Genomic DNA, 20302 nt, shown 5'->3' with positions numbered 1-20302 from the left:
TTTCGACAACCTCTTTCTAGTCCGAGTCGAGTCCCCCCGCTCTGGGCCCAGGCTAGCCTGAACACTTCTCCCTCCTGAAAGCTGCTGTGTTATACCTTCTTTTGCGTTGTTTTGTTGCATAGTTGTTTTGTTTTCTTTGGTAATTTGTAAGTATCATGAATAAACTTTCTTTCTGTTTCAAAAAAAACAACCTTCCCTGCTCCCTTACCCAGGCAAAAGGGACCTCCTTCGCTTGCTGCTACTCTATTTGCTTTCTATGCTTTCCTAAAGCCCCCTGGCCTGGATTTTTCTTACTTTTTGACCGTGCTTCAGTCCCCCCCGACCGGGCCAGATGCTTTTTCTTCGTTTTTTTTTTTTTTTTGCTGTTTTTTTTGCTGCCGTTCGAGGGCTGGTCGGTTGCCAGCTTGCTGCCAGCTCCCCCCCGCCCCCCACGCCTGCTCTCGGATGCCGCTTTTGCTCCAGCTGAAACCCCCGGAGCAGGCGGGAGGACTGCCGACCCGCTACCCTGAGGAGGGGAGTGGAAGCCCCCAGACCCAGCCGTTTTGCTGTTATTTCTAAACCCGTACCAAGCTAGGAAGATTCTTCTTATCTCTGCAACATTCTTGGCCTGCTGAAAGCCTCATTACAAAGCCGGAAGAGAAGATAGCCAACAGAAAAAATCACCCAGGGAAGCTACAAACCATCGTGGAGGGGGCCGTAAGACTGAGTAACTTTTGAATTGTACTCTCGTGTGGGGGGAATTTGACTGTGTTTTAATTGCATTTGTGGGGGCACAGGGGGTGTGGCACGGAGCTGCCCCCCGATCCATCGGTTCCCCCCGCCAACACTATTACAACCGTCACGCCCCCCCCCGCCATCCGTCCCTGCTGGCAACTTTCCATCTGCCTTTGGATTCAGCTGTTTGCTTTGAATTTTGCTGTTTCGGACCAGACATAACAGCTGACCAAATGAGACTCTTTGGATAAACGTGCGTGGGTCCACTTCCCCCCCCCCCGGACTGTTTACCCCCCAGTTTGCCCCTATTACCGGACCCCAGTTCCTGTTTTCCTCCCCCGTCCAGTCCGACCCATTTGGCACCCCCCCCCCCCCGCCTGCAGCCCAGCACGGAGGAGTGGTTAATCTGCTTCCCCCTCCCCGCTCCTCCTTCTGGTGTCTCCCCGTCTCTCCCTGCTCACAATGGCGGTGAATGAGAGGGGTGAGGCCCCTCTAACAACCTCAGCTGCCCCTCCCCCACCTACCCCCCTACCCAACCCCCAAGCCCTCCCCCCCACCACTGCTGTCAAAACACCTACCACCGCCCCCGCTGGGGCATCGGCAGTAGGAGACACCGGGGCGACTACTGCCGCTGCAACGTCCACCGACCCCCCAGATTCTAGGAACCCCCCCGCCCAGTTGGCCGGAAAGGCCAGGGTGTGAAGAAAGGAAAAGGCCCCGCTAAAACCACCAGGCCCTCCATGGCAGGGGCTGCCCCCACCGCTGTGGCCTCGTCATCGACCATGGCATCCCTCCCTGCTGTTCCCTCCACCGCTCTGCGAGCATCCCTCCCCCGGCCCCCAGGACTTATGTCTGGGTGGTGGCAGCCCCCCCCCCACCTGCCACCTCGTCATCTCACCCACCCACCGCCTCCGCCACCATCACCAGCGGCCGAGGCCCTTTCCTCGCCTTGACCAGGAAGCACGGCGTCCGTTGCCTCCTGGTGCCCGCCTCGCCCCACGTGGAGACATACGTGCAGGCGTTGGCGAAGGTGGTAGGGCCCACGGCTATTGTGGCGGCCTCCAAGATGTACGGGAAGGTCGTTTTCTTCTTGGCCTCGGAGGATGCCGCCCAGGAGGCGGTAGAGAGGAGCCTGACGGTGGGGGGGTGTTTGTCCCCCTAGAACCGTTAGAAGACCTGTGCGTTCGCCTCGTCCTTACCTCCGTTCCTCCCTTCTTACCCAATGCTGCCCTGTTACCCGCTCTTTCCACCCTGGGGAAACTTGTCTCTGTCATCAGCCCTCTCCCGTTGGGCTGCAAGGACCCCACCCTGTGTCACATTTTTTCGTTCCGCCGGCAAGTGCAGCTTCTACCACCGGCAGGGGTGTGTGACGAAGAGGCGCTTGAGGGGTCCTTTCTAGTCCCCTCCCAGGGAGCCCGCTATCGGGTCTTTTATTCTACCGGAGAGGCCCGGTGCTACCTCTGCCGTTCAGCGGGGCATGTCCGCAGAGACTGCCCTTTGGCCCGGGGGGGAGGGGCACCCGAAACCCCCAAGACCCGGCAGGACATCGGCCCCGTCGCTGCCGACGCCCCTGGCTGCCCAGCACCTGAAACCAACCCTCCTCCTACTCGACCCATCGCTGCTCCCGTCTGGGCCCAAGAGATACCTTCCCTACAACGCCCGGGCGAGCAAGGGAGTTCCACCCTTGCTAGTACCAATCCAACAGAGCCTATGGAGGAGGGTGCAGCAAATTTATTACCGGGTATAGGAGAGGGCCCGTCCCAAGGAGAAACCCCCGCCCCTCATGTTGCCTCACCGCTACCTCCCCGAACCCCTAAACCATCACCTCTGCTCCCCGACACGACCCGTGCTAACCAACCCCTAGATGATGCTATGGAGGGCTGGACCCTAGTCCAGGGGAAGCGAGGCAAGCGGAAGGCTCGAGCTCCACTGCACCCATCCGATGCGGAGGCCCCCCGGAAGACCAGGAAGGGAGGCACTGATATCGAGCCTCCCGCCACGGCCACGAGTGAGATCCATCCGCCAGTGTCGGGAGGGGAAGACAGAATGGCATTGGAAGGTAGAATCTCCCCTCCACGGGAGACCCTCCCCTCCGAGACCCCTGAGGAAGCCCCTTCTACCCGGATACCACCTGAACCTCCCGTGAACCCCGAAGCAACCGTCGAGGCGGGCCCCAGAGGTTTGACCCCCCGTCACCCAGGGAGAGGATGATCTACTGCCGGCTGGCTTCAATCTGGGCAACCTCACCCCAGTCCCCCTTTCCCCATGCCCCCTCCCCCAACCGCCTTCCCGGACGGGCACCCTACAGAAGGTGTTCCACCACCTGACGCCATGACCACCAAATCCACCACAGAGCCTGCACCTAGCATCACTGGGAGTCCCCTCCCCCACCCCTCAACCCTCGAATCTGCTCAGGAGGCACCATCTTTCAGCTGCTTGCCTCCTGAAGCCCAGAGCCTCGCTTCTGCCCCCGCCCCCATCCCCACCCCTGCCCCTGCCCAATCCACCTCCTCCTGCAATGCTATTGCCACCCCTGGGGTTATTTCTTTTCCGTTTTTTGCGGATTCCCCCCAGGGAGCAGCCTTCGCATTTTCTTGCCACGACCCATTAGGAGCTGCAATTTTCCCTCCTCCATCCCCTTCTACCCCGAGGCGTGAGATAGACCTAATAACTTTAGCCTGTCGGACGCCCCGTCGGTGGTCCGCACCCTGCCTGCCCGCCTCAGTGGACCACGAGGCTGCACCAAGAGCCCCACCAGAGAACAACCCGGAAATCACAACCCCATACCCCCATGAGCTGTGAAATGCATTGCGGAAGTTTTTAGAAAACATCCGTGGCGCCCGCAACAGGGCACAGCTGGCTCTCCAGCTATGGGGGGACTTTGATCAAATCCTCCAGGCCACAAGGGCCCTTATAATGGAGGGTAGAGGGCAAGGAAGGCACGGTGCTGCGGCCTACGGGCGGGCCCGCGGCTTCTGTAATGATTTACTCACTTACAGGATGGGTCACAGATTGTTGCGCGACCCGCTGGGGGCCGTGAACACCCCCGCCAATAAGGAACCCCCACCCCCCCAGCCCTCCGCATGACGCCTCTCATTATCGCAACTTTGAACACCAGGGGCTGTAGGATGGCTCTCCGCAGGTCCCAGGTGCTCTCTTACCTTCGGGAAGGTGGGAACTCTGTAGTTTTCCTGCAGGAGACCCATACGGATCTGACCGCCGAGGACAGCTGGCGGCTGGAGTGGGGGACGGGGTCTACTTTAGCCACTTCATGAAGTAGCAAGCTGGAGTGGCGACCCAGTTCTCCCCCAACCTAAGGCCCGAGGTGCTAGGGGTCACTGAGGCTGTGCTGGGCCACCTGCTGCATCTCCGAGTCCGTATGGAGGGGCTCGTGGTCAACTTTGTTAATATCTATGCCCCTACTACGAGCCCGAAACGGCCACAATTCTATCAGCGGGTGTCCGACTTCCTCGGCACCCTAGATTCTCATGAGTGCCTAGTCCTGGGAGGGGATTTTAACACCACCCTCGAGGAACAAGACCGCTCAGGGGCAGAGCTGAGCCCGGCCGCCACGAACATTCTCCGAGGAATAGTCAAACATCACTCCCTAGTGGACATCTGGCATGACCACCACCCAGATGACACATCCACGTTCACCTTTGTTCGGGTGGAGGCCCATCGGTCACACCACTCTTGTTTGGACCGTATTTATTTATTCCGTTTCCATCTTTCACAGGCCCACTCCTCCAACATTCGGCCAGCCCCATTTTCCGACCATCATCTAGCCACCATAACAGCCTCCCTCCGTGCAGAGAGGCATGGGCCGGCCTATTGGCACTTTAACAACAGCCTGTTGGAGAATGAGGGCTTCGTGACATCCTTCCGGGAGTTTTGGCTGGCCTGGCGAGAGCAGCAGCGTGCCTTTCCCTCGGCGCGGTGATGGTGGGATTTAGGGAAGGTGAGCGCCAAGCTCTTCTGCCGTGACTACACCCGGGGCACCAGCCGATGGAGAAATGCAGCGATAGAGCAGTTGGAACGGGAGTTCTTAGAGATGGAGAGGTATCTGACTGCCAGCCCCGAAGACCCGTTCCTCTGCGGAGCATGCCGGGAGAAGCGGGAGGAGCTCTGGGCCCTCGAAGACCATCAGGCCCGAGGTGCCTTTGTTCGATCCCGCATCTGCCTCCTTCGGGAGATGGATTGTGTCTCCCGTTTCTTCTACGCCCTGGAGAAAACGAGGGGGGCCAAGAAACATGTCACCTGCCTTCTAGCAGAAGATGGGGCCCCCCTCACGGATCCGGTGGAGATGTGTGGGAGGGCCCGTGACTTCTACACAAGCCTTTTCTCCCCGGATCCGACTGATTCTGGCGCTTGCAGGGTGCTCTGGGAGGAACTCCCCACGGTCAGCGTGGGCGACCGAGACCGACTAGAGCTGCCTCTCACCCTGGCCGAGTTCTTGGAAGCCCTCCGTCGCATGCCCACCAATAAATCTCTGGGCATGGACGGGCTGACCGTGGAGTTCTACCGCGCCCTCTGGGACATCCTTGGCCCAGACCTAGCCACTGTCTGGGCTGAGTCTTTGCAGGGCGGGGTCCTCCCTCTTTCGTGCAGGCAAGCAGTGCTCGCCTTGTTGCCGAAGAAGGGGGACCTCCGCGATTTACGAAACTGGCGTCCCGTCTCTCTCCTTAACACGGACTACAAAATCGTAGCGAAAGCAATCTCGCTGTGGCTAGGGTCCGTGATGGCGGACGTGATCCACCCAGACCAGACCTATATTGTCCCGGGTTGCAGCATTTTTGACAACCTATTTCTAGTCTGAGACCTTTTGGAACTCGGGCGTAGAGACGGTCTGTCGTTCGCCCTCCTGTCTCTCGATCAGGAGAAGGCGTTCGATAGAGTAGACCATGGGTACCTCCTGAGCACTCTGCAGGCATTTGGATTCGGACCTCAGTTTGTGAGTTTTCTCCGGGTGCTGTATGCCTCCGCAGAGTGTTTGGTTAGGCTCAACTGGACACTGACCAAGCCGGTCAGCTTCGGGTGAGGAGTGCGGCAGGGGTGCCCCCTCTCGGGCCAGCTGTACGCTCTGGCGATCGAGCCTTTCCTCTGTCTCTTCCACAGGAGGTTGACAGGGTTGGTGCTGCGGGAGCCGGAGCTGCGGCTGGTCCTGTCGGCGTACGCCGATGACGTACTCCTCGTGGTCCAGGACCCGGGCGACTTGGCGCGGGTGGAGGCTTGCCAGGCCATCTATTCGGCAGCATCCTCCGCCCGAGTCAACTGGGTCAAGAGCTCTGGCTTGGCGGTGGGGGACTGGCGGCAGGTAGGCTCCCTCCCACCCGTGCTTCAGACCATCCAGTGGAGTGCGGGTCCACTGCTCTTCTTAGGCGTTTACCTTTCTGCCATGCACCCTTCTCCGCCGGAGAACTGGCAAAATTTAGAGGGCGGGGTGATAGAGCGGCTCCGGAAATGGACGAGGCTACTCCGATGTCTCTCCCTCCGAGGGAGAGCACTGGTGCTTAACCAACTAGTCCTGTCCACGCTCTGGTACCAGCTCAACACTCTGGTTCTGGCCCCAGGTTTCCTGACCAACCTCCGGACATCAATTCTAGAGTTTTTTTGGTCAGGAATGCACTGGGCCCTTGTTGGGGTTCTTCATCTACCCCTGAAGGAAGGAGGGCAGGGCCTGAAGTGTCTGTACACTCAGGTCCGTGTCTTCTGCCTCCAGGCCCTGCAGAGGCTCCTTTATAGTGCAGGTAGTTCGACGTGGAGCATACTGTCGCATGCCTTCCTGAGCCGCTTCCAAGGCCTCCGATACGACCGGCAGCTCTTTTATCTCTGTCCGAGAGGTTTTCCGTGAGACCTCTCTGGGCTGCCGGTCTTCTACCAGGACCTCCTCCGGACCTGGAAACTGTTTTCAATGACCAGGTCCGTGGTGGCCACCTTGGGAGCAGATCTCCTTGCGGAGCCCCTGCTACACAACCCCCAGCTTCGTCTGAAGGTGGCAGAGTCCCGCTCGGTGCGCCAGAGTTTGGTCCTGGCGGAAGTCACGAAAGTCGGAGATCTCCTGGACTACGACCGGGGAGACTGGCTGGATCCCCTGATGCTCGCTCGGCTCATGGGGCTCTCCAGACCTCATACCCCCCGGCGCGTACTTCAGGAGGTGAAGGCCACCTTGATGCCCGCTGCTCAGGCTTATCTCAACCAAGCGCTGCGCGAGGGTGTACCCCACCCACCCTCTACCCCAGGCCCACCAGATCTTTCAATTGGGCCCCTAGCCTGTAGATCCCAACAAACCCCTCACCCTTTCACTGCGAGCCGGCTGCATGAACTGCAGCTGGTCAGCTTCCAAATCACACCACGGAAACGTCTATACACACACACGCTTCACACCCTTCACGCCCACACCCTGGTGTCCCACCCCGATACAAAGTGGCAAGACCACCTGCCACCTTTGGAGGGTGAGCAGCCCTGGTGGGCCAGCCTGTATTCCACCTTGGTCCCGAGGCCCGTCGGGGACATTAGTTGGCGGCTGCTTCACGGAGCTGTGAGCACGGGCGTGTTTTTGACGCGGTTCACCCCCATCCCGGATACTTGCCCTTTTTGCAAAGTGAGGGAAACCCTGGCACACGTATATTTAGAATGTGCAAGGCTGCAGCCCCTTTTTTGGCTCCTCACGAATATTTTTTTAATCTGTTGGCTACACTTTTCCTCTCACCTTTTTATCTACACACTCCCCATCCATGGCCCCACAAAGTCGTGGGAACTCCTGGTTAACCTCCTCCTAGACCTAGCTAAAACAGCCATCTATAAAACCAGAGAGGGGAGGCTGGCCAATGAAGCGTCCTGTGACTGTAGGGCCGTTTTCCGATCCTCAGAACATTCACGTATCCGGACGGAGTTCCTCTGTGCGGCATCCACCGACTCCCTTGATGCTTTTGAGGAGCGGTGGGCGCTGTCCGAGGTTCTGTGCTCAGTGACCCCGTCCAGTTCCCTCCGTCTGACCCTTTGATTGAGGGGAAGAGCGAGAGACCCCAGCCCCAGCCGTTGCCACTGTGGATACCATCATTACTGTCACCTAGGAGGGGTCCTATCACACGTGGGTGTACATCCCCCCACCCCCAAACCGCCCACCCTGCAGGCGTGCCCATCTTGTCAGGCACTCTCAGGAGCGGAATAATCGGTGACACTGGGCGTGGCACTAGGTAACTCGAGGGGGTGGAAGACCATGAGTGTCAAGGAAGCCCCCCGGCTCTGGGCCCAGGCTAGCCTGAACACTTCTCCCTCCTGAAGGCTGCTGAGTTATACCTTGTGGTTTGATTTGTTTTGTTGCATAGTTTTGCTTTATCCTTTTTGGTGATTTTTTGTAAGTGTTATGCAAATAAAACTCCTCTCTGCTTCAAAAAAAAAAAATTACTCTCCTGTAGCCATCTGGCCCGACCCTGTCACAGCACCCAAACCCCTTAGGAACAATCTCCCCTGGTCTCAGTTTCCCCATTTGTATAATGAGAAGAATGATGCTGCCTGTGTCTGTTTGAACTGGATGTTCTTGAGGGCAGTGACTGTGGGTCTGTGCAGCACCCGGAACAATGCGTGCCCTGTTCTCAGTCTCGGTGCCACCCTAATGCAAATGCAGTAGAAACTCAGAGTTGTGAACACCTTGGGAACGGAGGCTGTTCATAACTCTGAAATGTTCTTAACTCTGAAATGTTCCTAACTCTGAACAAAACATTCTGGTTCTTTCAAAAGTTTACAACTCAACATTGACGTAATCCAGCTTTGAAACTTTACTCTGCAGAAGAAAAATGCTGCTTTTAACCATGTTAATTTAAATGAAACCAGCACAGAAACAGTTTCCTTGCCTTGTCATGTCTTTCTTTTTAAAAACTTTCCTTTTATTTTTCAGTGATTTACATTTAACACAGCACTGAGGTGTATTTCCTTCTTTTTTTCTTTTTCTTTTGTGTTCTCTGCTGCTGCCTGATGGCACACTGCCTGTTCCAAGGGAGGTGTGTTGTTCACCGGTCAGTTCCTAACTCTGGTGTTTATAACTCTGCGGCTCTACCATAGCAGCCATGTGTTAAAGGTCGGATTTTCCAACACATCCGCCCACCTGGGTGAAGACTTGTTGAGAGCTGATCACAGAAGGTTTATTATTTTTCTATGGGAAAAACCACAAAGTGTTTCTTTTACAGTGAGCAAAAACTGAAAACTTTCCCTTAAAAATTACCAAAACCAGGTGGGGAGAGGGAGTCAGTTTTACCACAATAATTCAGACAGGTTCAAGATGAGGCTTTCTGGGGAAAAAATACCTTTAGTAAAACCCACAATTTTCCACTAGACCAAATGTTTAGTACGCAATCCTTGGAGCAGCCCTGGCTGGTCACTGTGGGCTGATGCAGAAGGAGAAGCCTCCACAAAGGACCTGTCAGTGCCCTTCTGTGGCTGCCTGGCCTAATCGGTGGTGACTTTGCCCTCCAAAGCTGTTAACTCAAGGCAATGCGATTACTGATTCCCTCCTGGTGTGTTTTGCACCGATTCTCCACCCAATAAGATCTGAGCTTTAGATTTACCCTCCAGTCCCATGGAGTGTCCAGTCTGGGGCAGAGCTGAGCAGGGGGCAGGGTTCCAGTCACAGGGATCCCGCAGGGAGAGCATAAAAGAGGGTGGGTTGAAGCTGTGAGGAGCTTGGTCCCAGCCTGGCTCAGGGAGACGATGGGGCCTCTTTGTATGAACCTTGTCTCACCCCAGGTGAGATCATCGGAGGCCAGGAAGCCAAACTCCACTCCAGACCCTTCATGGCCTGGCTGGATATACAACGCGGAAACAAGCATTACAGCCACGGAGGGTTCCTGGTGGCGGAGAACTTCGCTCTGACGGCCGCTCACTGCAATGGAGACTAAGTGCTTCTGTGCTGGGGATGTCGGGCAGGTCGGTGTTAGCGGGTAATGGGGGAGCCGGGAGCTCTGGTGCTGTCGTAGGTTGCAGGAAAGGAGCAGTTAGTGCAACAGGCTTGGAGAGCAGAGCCCAGGGGTCTGATCTGCTCAGGGGGCATCGCCGTGTCTCTGGGGGCCTCTACAAACCATGGTCCAGATCCAGCGCTGGGTAAATCAATGGAGCTATGGCCCTTGGGTGACCAGACAGCAAGTGTGAAAAATCGGGACAGGGAGTGGGGGGGTAATAGGACCCTATATAAGAAAAAGACTCAATAATCGGGACTGTCCCTATAAAATTGGGACATCTGGTCACCCTATACGGCCCATTGACACCAGCTAGGGTCTGGCCTCATTGCCCGGATTGGAGAATCATAGAATCATAGAATATCAGAGTTGGAAGGGACCTCTGGAAGTCATCTAGTCCAACCCCCTGCCCAGAGCAGGACCAATAACCGTCTAAATCATCCCAGCCAGGGCTTTGTCAAGCCTGACCTTAAAACTTCTAAGGAAGGGGATTCCACCACCTCCCTAGGTAACGCATTCCAGTGTTTCACCACCCTCCTTGTAAAAAAGTTTTTCCTAATATCCAACCTAAATCTTCCCCACTGCAACTTGAGACGATTACTCCTTGTCCTGTCATCTGCTATCACTGAGAATAGTCTAGATCCATCCTCCTTGGAACCCCCTTTCAGGTAGTTGAAAGCAGCTATCAAATCCCCCCCATTCTTCTCTTCTGTAGACTAAACAAGCCCAGTTCCCTCAGCCTCTCCTTATAACTCATGTGTTCCAGTCCCCTAATCATTTTTGTTGCCCTTCACTGGACTCTTTCCTATTTTTCCACATCCTTCTTGAAGTGTGGGGCCCAAAACTGGACACAGTACTCCAGATGAGGCCTCACCAATGTCGAATAGAGGGGAACGATCACGTCCCTCGATCTGCTCGCTATGCCCCTACTTATACAGCCCAAAATGCCATTGGTCTTCTTGGCAACAAGGGCACACTGCTGACTCATATCCAGCTTCTCGTCCACTGTCACCCCTGGTCCTTCTCTGCAGAACTGCTGCCCAGCCATTCGGTCCCTAGTCTGTAGCTGTGCATTGGGTTCTTCCGTCCTAAGTGCAGGACCCTGCACTTATTGAACCTCATCAGATTTCTTTTGGCCCAATCCTCCAATTTGTCTAGGTCCCTCTGTATCCTATCCCTGCCCTCCAGTGTATCTACCACTCCTCCCAGTTTAGTGTCATCTGCAAACTTGCTGAGGGTGCAATCCACACCATCCTCCAGATCATTTATGAAGATATTGAACAAAACCAGCCCCAGGACTGACCCTTGGGGCACTCCGCTAGATACCAGCTGCCAACTAGACATGGAGCCATTGATCGCTAGAAGGAGGACAGCTCTGCAGGGCTCTGGGCTGGGGAGAGCTGGGCATAGACACCTGTCTGGATGCAGCTAGGGAAGGGCCACTGGGGTGGAGAGGAGCTGAGACGCAGGGGTGAAGCAGCTCATGGGAACAGCACAAGGGCAGGTAGAGACATAGGCTGGGACCTGGGCAGGTGCTATGTGCTGCAGCCAGCACCCCTGAGGGTGCTGTGTTATTTCCCACCTTCCTGAGCCACCTATTTCCAAGCCTTGGGGCTTGATGGGACCTGGCAATGTGTACAGTGGTTTATATGTTTTTCCAAGCCAGAAGCTGAGTTGTCTGCCCCCCCATGTCACTGTTCATGAGTCAGACTCACATGTGCCCATCCCCCACCTCACGTATGCTCCTGTCCCCAATGCCCTGTGGATTGCACTTGTCTTTCACAGCGAGATCACTGTCACACTGGGAGCCCATAATATTAGAGAATGGGAACAGAGCCAACAGACAATCTCCATGCGCCACCGGATCCTCCACCCCCAATACAACAATGAGACCTGTAACAATGGCATCATGCTGCTGCAGGTCCTTTCCCCACTCCATCACCCCGCCCCCAGTGACCTCACACTGCTGCAGGTACCGCCCCCTCCCATCACCCCGCCCCCAGTGACCTCACACTGCTGCAGGTACCGCCCCCTCCCATCACCCCGCCCCCAGTGACCTCACACTGCTGCAGGTACCACCCCCTCCCATCACCCCGCCCCCAGTGACCTCACACTGCTGCAGGTACCTCCCCCCTCCCATCACCCCGCCCCCAGTGACCTCACACTGCTGCAGGTACCGCCCCCTCCCATCACCCCGCCCCCAGTGACCTCACACTGCTGCAGGTACCACCCCCATCCCATCACCCCGCCCCCAGTGACCTCACACTGCTGCATGCACCACCCCCATCCCATCCCCCTGCCCCCAGTGACCTCACACAGCTGCAGGTACTGCCCCCTCCCATCCCCCCGCCCCCAGTGACCTCACACTGCTGCAGGTACCGCCCCCTCCCATCACCCCGCCCCCAGTGACCTCACACTGCTGCAGGTACCGCCCCCTCCCATCACCCCGCCCCCAGTGACCTCACACTGCTGCAGGTACCGCCCCCTCCCATCACCCCGCCCCCAGTGACCTCACACTGCTGGAGGTTGGTGCTCGAGGTGGCACACAGCATGACAGGTGTTGCACAGTCATCATGAGGATGCCCCACCTGGTCTCATCTGGCCCCCGCCCTCCAAGAGGAGTTTGGTTCCCTTCTCTCTCTCCCCCATCACAGCTGAGTCACAAGGCCAGGTTGACCCATGCTGTGGGAACCATCCCCCTGCCCAAGTGAGAGGTGAAGTAGGGGGCTGTGTGCAGTGTGGCCAGCTGGGGCCAGACTGGTACCAAGGCAAACGTCCGGCCCTCCCTGACACTGCAGGAGGTGGAACTGAAGGTAATGGGCAAGGACATCTGCCTGTCTCAGCCCTATCTGCCCTACCACCTATCTAGGATGCTGTGCGTGGGGGAACCCTAGGAGAGGAAGGCGTCGTTCTGGGTGAGTGTGGGACGGGGCACACAGTGCCCGGGACAAGGTGCTGCTAGAACAGGAGACCGACAGGGCTGGGCAGAATGGGGAGAGTCAGGATCCATGTTGAGCCAGGCAGATCCTAGGAACCAGGGATGGGAACCAGCAGGATAACAGAAATCAGGGACAAGAATCAGCCACATCCTGGAAATCAGGGATGGATTTTAATGGTCTGGGACAGATCCTAGAAATCAGGGATAGGAGTCAGCTGGATGGTCGGAGTCAGTGAGGGGAATTGCTGAATCAAGAACCCAAGGGTGGATCTGAGAAATCAGGAGGAGATCCTAGAAATCAAGGGCAGGAGTCAGCCAGATGTGGGAAATCAGGGTTAGCAATCAGGGACAGGAACTGAGCAGGTTAAAGAAATCAGGGATGGATGCTAGAAATCAAACACTGGAACTGGCCAGATCCTAGAAATCAGGGATAGGGGCCAGATGGATCCCTGGACTTAAGCGTCAGACAGGTCCTGGGCCATGAGTTCCCGGGAAGCAGGATACAGAGCTGGATTTCAGAACATGAATAAAGAATGCAGCCCACCCTTTGCTTGCACATCTGTAATAACCCCACACATGGAATTTGCTTCTCAGGGCGACTCTGGGGGGCCCCAATCTGACATGGGAAGGCCCAGTGCATTGTATCCTACAGCAGATTTGGTGGATGTTCACGATGTTCACCATGGTCTCCAAATATGTTTTCTGTATCAAGAAAATTCTGCACACTCTAAAACCTTAGAGGGGAGCGTCCATCTCCTCTAGTGTGACTGGAGAGAGAGCTGGGTTACAGGTTGAGGTTACAGGGACAAACCATCCCAATGAGTCGAAAGAATAGTAAATATGGCAGGCGACCAGCTTGGCTTAACGGTGAAATCCTAGCGGATCTTAAACATAAAAAAGAAGCTTACAAGAAGTGGAAGGTTGGACATATGACCAGGGAAGAGTATAAAAATATTGCTCGGGCATGTAGGAATGAAATCAGGAGGGCCAAATCGCACCTGGAGCTGCAGCTAGCGAGAGATGTCAAGAGTAACAAGAAGGGTTTCTTCAGGTATGTTGGCAACAAGAAGAAAGCCAAGGAAAGTGTGGGCCCCTTACTGAATGAGGGAGGCAACCTAGTGACAGAGGATGTGGAAAAAGCTAATGTACTCAATGCTTTTTTTGCCTCTGTTTTCACTAACAAGGTCAGCTCCCAGACTGCTGCGCTGGGCATCACAAAATGGGGAAGAGATGGCCAGCCCTCTGTGGAGATAGAGGTGGTTAGGGACTATTTAGAAAAGCTGGACGTGCACAAGTCCATGGGGCCGGACGAGTTGCATCCGAGAGTGCTGAAGGAATTGGCGGCTGTGATTGCAGAGCCATTGGCCATTATCTTTGAAAACTCGTGGCGAACGGGGGAAGTCCCGGATGACTGGAAAAAGGCTAATGTAGTGCCAATCTTTAAAAAAGGGAAGAAGAAGGATCCTGGGAACTACAGGCCAGTCAGCCTCACCTCAGTCCCTGGAAAAATCATGGAGCAGGTCCTCAAAGAATCAATCTTGAAGTACTTGCATGAGAGGAAAGTGATCAGGAACAGCCAGCATGGATTCACCAAGGGAAGGTCATGCCTGACTAATCTAATCGCCTTTTATGATGAGATTACTGGTTCTGTGGATGAAGGGAAAGCAGTGGATGTATTGTTTCTTGACTTTAGCAAAGCTTTTGACACGGTCTCCCACAGTATTCTTGTCAGCAAGTTAAGGAAGTATGGGCTGGATGAATGCACTATAAGGTGGGTAGAAAGCTGGCTAGATTGTGGGGCTCAACGGGTAGTGATCAATGGTTCCATGTCTAGTTGGCAGCCGGTGTCAAGTGGAGTGCCCCAGGGGTCAGTCCTGGGGCCGGTTTTGTTCAATATCTTCATAAATGATCTGGAGGATGGTGTGGATTGCACTCTCAGCAAATTTGCGGACGATACTAAACTGGGAGGAGTGGTAGATACGCTGGAGGGGAGGGATAGGATACAGAAGGACCTAGACAAATTGGAGGATTGGGCCAAAAGAAATCTGATGAGGTTCAATAAGGATAAGTGCAGGGTCCTGCACTTAGGACGGAAGAATCCAATGCACCGCTACAGACTAGGGACCGAATGGCTAGGCAGCAGTTCTGCGGAAAAGGACCTAGGGGTGACAGTGGACAAGAAGCTGGATATGAGTCAGCAGTGTGCCCTTGTTGCCAAGAAGGCCAATGGCATTTTGGGATGTATAAGTAGGGGCATAGCGAGCAGATCGAGGGACGTGATCGTCCCCCTCTATTCGACATTGGTGAGGCCTCATCTGGAGTACTGTGTCCAGTTTTGGGCCCCACACTACAAGAAGGATGTGGATAAATTGGAGAGAGTCCAGCGAAGGGCAACAAAAATGATTAGGGGTCTAGAACACATGACTTATGAGGAGAGGCTGAGGGAACTGGGATTGTTTAGCCTGCAGAAGAGAAGAATGAGGGGGGATTTGATAGCTGCTTTCAACTACCTGAAAGGGGGTTCCAAAGAGGATGGCTCTAGACTGTTCTCAATGGTAGCAGATGACAGAACGAGGAGTAATGGTCTCAAGTGCAGTGGGGGAGGTTTAGATTGGATATTAGGAAAAACTTTTTCACTAAGAGGGTGGTGAAACACTGGAATGCGTTGCCTAGGGAGGTGGTGGAATCTCCTTCCTTGGAAGTTTTTAAGGTCAGGCTTGACAAAGCCCTGGCTGGGATGATTTAACTGGGAATTGGTCCTGCTTTGAGCTGGGGGTTGGACTAGATGACCTTCAGGGGTCCCTTCCAACCCTGATATTCTATGATTCTATGATTCTATGATTCTGGGTATTGCAGAGGGCTGGCTGGCTGGGTAGGATGGATGAGTGGATGGATGGATGGATGGATAGATGGACGTGTAGCCAATGATTTTAGTTTATTGTTCATTTACTGTGTGATGCTATGATTAACTAACAAGTCATGTCATATATAATCTTTGTATGCTTATTAGAGTTAAATTGTAGGGTTACAGAAGTATAAAATTGATCAGTAGAATTAGAAGGGAAATTAGGTTTCAGGTGTCTAAGTAAGAAGGGCTCAATTGTAAGACCTATAGGCTGTAAGATTTTAGCTTAGCCATACTAGGCCATTAGCTTAAGAAACGTTTGACATAAGTATGTGACCAAGGAATGATTCTATGCCACAAGATTACAGGAAAAGATGCACCAATTTGAAAGAATGGGGCAGGCAATCCCCAAAGCTAGTGTTTATTCTAATACTTACTTTATCAGCCCAGCAACAAAACAGCTTCTACAGTACCTTACTGGATACCCAGAAGCCCAAAACACAGTTTCCTTAAAGCAACCCAGCCTTGGCTCCCACCCAGACAGACATGTCAAATATGATGAGGACTACTGAAAATCTTATTCATCATATAAAATTTCTACTAATCCCAAAGGATTGAATCATAGAATCATAGAATCATAGAATATCAGGGTTGGAAGGGACCCCTGAAGGTCATCTAGTCCAACCCCCTGCTCGAAGCAGGACCAATTCCCAGTTAAATCATCCCAGCTAGGGCTTTGTCAAGCCTGACCTTAAAAACCTCTAAGGAAGGAGATTCTACCACCTCTCTAGGTAACGCATTCCAGTGTTTCACCACCCTCTTAGTGAAAAAGTTTTTCCTAATATCCAATCTAAACCTCCCCCACTGCAACTTGAGACCATTACTCCTCGTTCTGTCATCTGCTACCATTGAGAACAGTCTAGAGCCATCCTCTTTGGAACCCCCTTTCAGGTAGTTGAAAGCAGCTATCAAATCCCCCCTCATTCTTCTCTTCTGCAGGCTAAACAATCCCAGCTCCCTCAGCCTCTCCTCATAAGTCATGTGTTCTAGACCCCTAATCATTTTTGTTGCCCTTTGCTGGACTCTCTCCAATTTATCCACATCCTTCTTGTAGTGTGGGGCCCAAAACTGGACACAGTACTCCAGATGAGGCCTCACCAATGTCGAATAGAGGGGAATGATCACGTCCCTCGATCTGCTCGCTACGCCCCTACTTATACATCCCAAAATGCCATTGGCCTTCTTGGCAACAAGGGCACACTGCTTACTCATATCCAGCTTCTCGTCCACTGTCACCCCTAGGTCCTTTTCCGCAGAACTGCTGCCTAGCCATTCGGTCCCTAGTCTGTAGCTGTGCATTGGATTCTTCCATCCTAAGTGCAGGACCCTGCACTTATCCTTATTGAACCTCATCAGATTTCTTTTGGCCCAATCCTCCAATTTGTCTAGGTCCTTCTGTATCCTATCCCTCCCCTCCAGCGTATCTATCACTCCTCCCAGTTTAGTATCGTCCGCAAATTTGCTGAGAGTGCAATCCACACCATTCTCCAGATCATTTATGAAGATATTGAACAAAACCAGCCCCAGGACCGACCCTTGGGGCACTCCACTTGATACCGGCTGCCAACTAGACATGGAGCCATTGATCACTACCCGTTGAGCCCGACAATCTAGCCAGCTTTCTACCCACCTTATAGTGCATTCATCCAGCCCATACTTCCTTAACTTAATAATGAACCTTTAAGCAGGCACCTGCTTTGTAAGAAGGCCTGACTTTTGCTGAGAGCCTGACTACTGCTAACTTTACTTTACCTTAGCAGGGCCTAATTTTAGTTCAGGCCTTAGGACTTACACTAGGCCCCGTATAGCAGGCTTCATGTCTCAGGATCTCTCTTTCTCCTACATCCTCCATGTCTATCCACCCCTTCCATCTATCCCTACCTTTCTCCTTCCCCATCCACACCCTCTATTAATCCATCCCCTGACAGTGTTACCAACTGCTGTAATATCTCAGCCCTGTTGGCGCCTTCACCTTCTCCTTGTTTGCTTGTTAATTTCACTCCCTGTCCTCTGTTTGCCAGCCTCAATGGAGTGGAGTGATGTTCAGCCTTCCTGAGTGTTTAATTCCTTCCAGGACCTTTACAGCTGACCACTGCTATCGCACACAGCCAGGCTGGGATGTTTAAGGCCTCCTGTGGAAGTGAGGTGTCAAAATCCCATTGACTTTCAGTGGGCATTGGGCCCTAACACCCCTTTGAAATTTCCAACCCATCCTGCCAAGTGCTGGGGCTCAATTCCATGGAAGCTCAGCACCCAGCATCTCCCAATGGAGGGATGTGGGGCAATTTTCACAAGCACCAAACATGCATTAGGCCCCCTAGCTTCTTCTCAGATCTTTTCCCATGGCCGTCACTTCACAAACCCAGACACTAGGTTGTTCTTAACCAATCAAGAAATCCCCTAATTGCACTTGAGGATCTGAGCCATACTGAACAGAACAACCTCGTTGGCAATTGACATCGATAAGAGCTGGGGCTCAGCTGTTCACCAGAGAATGATCCAGTCCCCAGGATTTCTTACTGTGTTCACTTATGTTCATGAGCCATCAATTCTTTCATGTCTTTAGCACATTTCTCACACTGCACATCATTAATTCTCTGGGCACTAAAGATGCACTTTCCCTTAAGGTGTGCTATGAATGTGGTCCCTGCTAATTCTAGTTTGGGAGAGCACTAGATTAAAGCATCAAAAGCAGTCACCTCAAGTTATCGTTGGAGGTTCTCCTAGGCCCTTGACTTAGACGGATGAAGGAGAAACAGTCATAGAGCCTGACTTAGTTAAAATCCTTCAGGTCCAACTAGGCCGAGAGCAGAGACAACAGGAGAACACCAGATACAGAGATTAAAGAAAGACGAAGGGATACAATCTCTGCCATGACTTTCCCCCACTTTTTTTTTATGTCCTGGAATATGGTGCCCAATTCTGGGCTGCTTTGTCCCAAAATGTGGGATCTGGGATGAAGTAGGTGCCAAGAAGGGCTGGTGGGACAATCAGGAAAATGGAGAGCCAGTCTGATGAGAGGAGATAAAATACCTGGGCAAGTTAGCCTAAAACACAGGCTGAGCAGGGTTTGATTGCTCTATAAATACACGAGGAGGGGGCAGGAACACCCGGGAGGGAGACGAGCTGTTGAAGCTAAAGGTCAAATCAAATGTGAATAAATGGGGAAGGGATCAATGATGGCTAGAGGAGAAGGTTTCTAACCATCAGAGGGGGAGGTTCTGGAACAACCTCCAATGGGAGCAGTTTGGGGGGAATAACCTAACAAGGATGGAGACAGAGCTTGGTAAGTTTAATTGATGGGATGATAGAATGGGGCTGCCTGGGATAACGGGAACTCGACTCCATGACACAGTAGGAGACGTCCGGTCTTGTGTCCCCACCGTGGCATGAGGCTCTTGAAATACAACCCCGATGATGCACCATAACTAGACATTTTTGGGCTTTGAGTTTTTAGCAAAATGTTCCAGGGAAAATGTTAATGAAAATGGGGAACACCCCCCTCCTCTCATCATCACCACATTTTCTGAACCCCTCTCCCCTCTCGATTTCATTTCAATTTTCTTAAAGCAAAAAGCAAAAATTGATTGTTTTCTGTGGAAAATTTCAATTTTGTAGAAACTGCCTTTTCCATGGGCACATCATTCTGCCCAGCTCTAGATTTCTCTCTCTGCTGACCCATTTTGAGCCTGGTTCTGTTTGTCGGCAAGGGCTGGGCAGTCACCAGCAGAGAACAAATGTCCCACATGCAATCTCAGATCTCTGGAAGACAGGTTGTGCTGGGTAATGTCAGTCTCTGATGTTATTCTCCTTATTGGCAGGGCAATTCCAACAGGCCCCTGGTGTTCGACGGGCTGGTCCAGAACATCATCTCCAATGGCGATCCAGATGGGTGCCCCACCCTCACCCCTGGCAGTGTATACATGAGAATCTCCAAATTCATCCCATGGATCAGTGAAACTCTGCAGAAACTGAGTTAAAGGAGACGCTCCCCTTGAAAGAGCCCATTTGGCCATACTGGGCTCTGTGCCTACATGGAACCCCCAGATGCTTTAGATCAGAGTATTTTTTTCTAGTGTTAGAGAAATGCTACAAATGGCTCAGTCCTGAAATCCTTTTGTGGCTAGAAATACCCCATTGATGTTTGACATTTTGTTCTAGTCTATTGTCTCCCCAAGTGGCTAATCAATGTTTGGGACCGTGTGGTGTTCCGGCTAGGAGCAGTAATTGATGATGGAGTCTGGCATTTCCTTTGGTACGATCTGGTTTATTTACAAGGACTATCCAAAGTCCTGTTTCCCTGAAAAAAGTTGGAATCAAACAGCAGCAGACAGCTCCTCTGTCCCAAACCTGCCTCTTCAGCCAAGACTGTGCACAAAAAGCTACTTCTCTTAGCTGTTTCTCAGGGCCACATTCCTGTGCTCCCAGGTCATATATGCCTGGCTTTTTATCTCCGTCTGTCTCTCTTCTGTCCCCACGTCTCTCTGTATTGTATCTGTCCGATCCACATGCCCCATTACTCCAGAACAATATTTGGTGACAACCTTTCTTCTTGAATCATTAGAATTCCTACATGTGCATAGGGTTTTACACAGTGATGAGCTGCCAGAAGCTCAAGAACTGGTTCCTTCACTCGCTCCAGGTCTTCGGCAGCACTTCGGTGGCACATCCTTCAGTCCCTCTGGGTCTTTGGTGGCACTGAAGGACCTGCCACCGAAGTGCCGCCGAAGGCTTGGACTGCCGCCAGGTCAGTACAAATTCACATGGGAGCCTCCCCAGCCAAGAGCTCAGGCG

General features: G+C 53.2%; 1 pseudogene; it reads left to right on the top strand.

Annotated features, from left to right (window-relative positions):
• Positions 1 to 11517: 11517 nt before the first annotated feature.
• LOC144273238 (mast cell protease 3-like) lies at positions 11518 to 19488 on the top strand (annotated as a pseudogene).
• The last annotated feature ends 814 nt before the right edge of the window (positions 19489 to 20302 follow it).

This window comes from Eretmochelys imbricata, chromosome 13 (assembly GCF_965152235.1).
Source record: "Eretmochelys imbricata isolate rEreImb1 chromosome 13, rEreImb1.hap1, whole genome shotgun sequence".
Classification (NCBI taxonomy): domain Eukaryota; kingdom Metazoa; phylum Chordata; order Testudines; family Cheloniidae; genus Eretmochelys; species Eretmochelys imbricata.
The sequence above is the reverse complement of the archived record's forward strand: the minus strand, read 5'-3'. Positions and strand labels throughout refer to the sequence as shown.